Genomic DNA, 3013 nt, shown 5'->3' with positions numbered 1-3013 from the left:
TGAGACTAAATGTGTGAGAGTTACATCATATTGCAGGAACTGCTCCTGCTCTCTAAGAGAATCAAATGATTTATCTTAAGTGGTAAAACAAGCTTTCTCTTTATTTTTGTACCCAAAGTGAGAGTTCCAAAGCCAAGTGAAGGAAATGGGATCAATCGTGCTGACTGTAAGAGTTCATTTTGGGTTAAAATCTCTGCACAGAAAGTACTTCATTCTACATAAATCTGTCTTCCTAACACTCCTCATTCAGGTACGAAGTGCTGCTCCAATGATATAAAGCAGAGACACAGAGAGGTTTGTTCATGATCTTCTCAAGGAAAAGAAAATGTTTAACTACTTTGATGGGAAAAAGAGCTGTGAAAACAGATTTTAGCTCTTGACCCCTTGCTGTATACAGCCCAGGATGTTGTCCTCAGTGATGCAGGGGTGCATGCATTGTTGGTCCATTGCTTACTTTGCTGTCCACCGGGATCCTCAGGCTGCCTTCCCAGCAACCCTACATTCCACTGAGCCAGACCGCAGGCTGTGGTGCTGCTTGGGATTATTATGCTCCATGTGTGCAGGGCTTGTGTTTCTCTGTAATACCTCATGCAACACTTGTTGACCAGTCATCCAGTATGTTGTGATCTCTCTGCATTGTGACTCTTCCTTTTAGTTCATATACCTCTTCTGTCATTCCAGTGTCATTCACAAACCTGGTGAGTGTGAATGCAATCCCATCATTGTGATCTTTTAGAGAGACACTCAATAGCATGTGACCCAGAAACAACTTCCAGAAAACTACACGTGTGATCTCTGTCAGTTGGACTTTCAGCCATTCACCACCAACCCTTGTGCATGGTAGTTTGGGATGGTTTCCATCAAACTAGCTCCACTTGTCCATCTGGGAGCTTGCCAGCTTATCTATGGGAATCATGTCCTTGGCAAAATTAAGGCAAATGACATCCATGGCTTTCCCCTTATCGTCTCAGCAAATTGTTTGATATGAGAAAGCAGTTAGGCTGGTCAAGTACTATTTACCATTGGTAAATCCATTTTGTCTCCTTCCAGTCACCTTCTTTTCCTTCATGTTCCTGGAAGGAGGAGCTTCCTTTAAGACCTTTTCTTTAATTTTCCCAGGATCTGAAGTAAGTATGACCGTTGTTTCAATTTTTTTTCATCCATGTTTGTAGTTAGGCAAAATATTTGCCCTTTTCTGCCCTTGGTCCCAGTGGGCTTTCAAAAATTATAGGAATTGTTTAGTCATCATGCCAGCCAATTCCCTCAGAACCCTTGGATGCATCCCATCAGGTCTCAACTTGTCCATGTCTGCTTTGTACACAGGGTCTTTAACTCAACCTTTCTCTGCTACCAGTGGTTTGCCATTTCCCGTGCCATTGCTCCTTGCTGTAACAGACTTGGGAACTGAAGACTAAGGTGAATAAGGCATTGAATACCTGGGTCTCTGTGGTGACATTTGTAATTAGTTTGCACACCCCATTTGACAGTGGACCTACATCTTCCTTGTATATTTGCTTTCTACTAACATACTTACAGATGCCTTTCATGTTATTCTTGATCTCGCTTGCCCATCTGAGCTACAGCAGAACTTCTGCTCTCCTCACTACACTGCTGTACATGCACATGATGTTTCTGTGTTGGCCTTTGGTAGTCTCCCTTTTTCTACCTCTCAGGTGCTTTTTTTTTTTTTTTTTTTTTTCCAGTGTTGGTAGTGCACTCTTTATCTGGGATGTTTTCTGGTTGTACCTTTTTGTGCCTTTTTGCACTGAGGAGGAAGAATTGCCCTTGCCCTTGGAGAAGGCTGTCTCTGACGTGCACTCCCAAGCCCATTTGCCCTCCAAGGGAGACTCCCAGGAGATCCCTCATTATTCCCAGAGCAAACTGAAAACTGTTCCTCTCAAGGTCTTTATCCCTCTCCTTGTCTTCTTCACCCTTAGGATCTTAGTCTTTACAACCTTATGATCACTGCATCATCAAAGCTGCCATTTGTGCTGAAATATCTAAATAAGTCTTCCTTGTTTGTACACAGTTGGTCTGGAAGAACACCACTCCTACCTAATGAGCACACACTGTAGTAGTTTTTGGAAGTTCTCCTCAGTGAACTCCAAAAATCTTCAGTTGACTATGTTGCCTTCCAGCAAATACCTGGGTGGTTGAAAATTCTGTCAGAACCAGAGACAGCTGGCCTGAGGCCTATTTGAAGTCTCTGAAGAAAGCTTCATCCACTTCATCTTCTTGATCCAGTGGTCTGTAGCAGACACCTACCACAAAATCTCAGTTCACAGGCAATTCCTTTAATCTGCACCAAAAGGCACTCTGCGGAGCACAGCTAACCTCCATATACTCAAATTATCTTCTACAGAGACCCTCATGCTCTTTTTCCCTTTCTATCTTTCTGGTGTGGCCTGTACCTGTCCACTGTGGGACTCCCATTATGTGACCTAACCCACTGAATTTCTGTAATTCCAAAAGCCTGGTAACTGTGGGATTGCATGCATAGCTCCATTTTTTCTATTCTGTTCTCCAGAGTGCGAGTATTGCTATACAGATTTCGGATGATGTGTTGTCTGCCCCTGGAGTCTGAGGGGTGCGTAGAATCCTCCCTCGGGGCTCTTCTTTGCATATACTTTCACCATGTACTTTCTGGTCTCCTGGCTTCAGAAAGCACTTCCTGTGAAAGCCAGTTTTAAGCTTAACTTGCAAAGTTAGCCATTCCACTGGAAAAAAATATCCTGGCAGGAATCTCCGAGTTGTCTTCAAAGAGCATCTCATGGTCATGGGGGCTGAAAACCTGGCTGCAATACCAGCCATATAGCTGGGGGCTTATTGTTTGATACACTTGCTTCTGCCTTCATACTTGCCTTGCACTGTAAGGAGAAAAAAATTTGAGTTCCTGTTCCCTTTACTTTAGCCCTTGGATTTCAGTAGTTCTGACTGTTCTTTTTGTAACTCACTCTTTGCAGTATCGTTGTGTCCTGATTTCAGCTAGGATAGAGTTATTTTTCCTCCTAGT

Source organism: Anser brachyrhynchus, assembly GCF_964034855.1.
Source record: "Anser brachyrhynchus genome assembly, chromosome: 2".
NCBI lineage: Eukaryota > Metazoa > Chordata > Aves > Anseriformes > Anatidae > Anser > Anser brachyrhynchus.
This window is presented reverse-complemented; position numbering follows the sequence as displayed.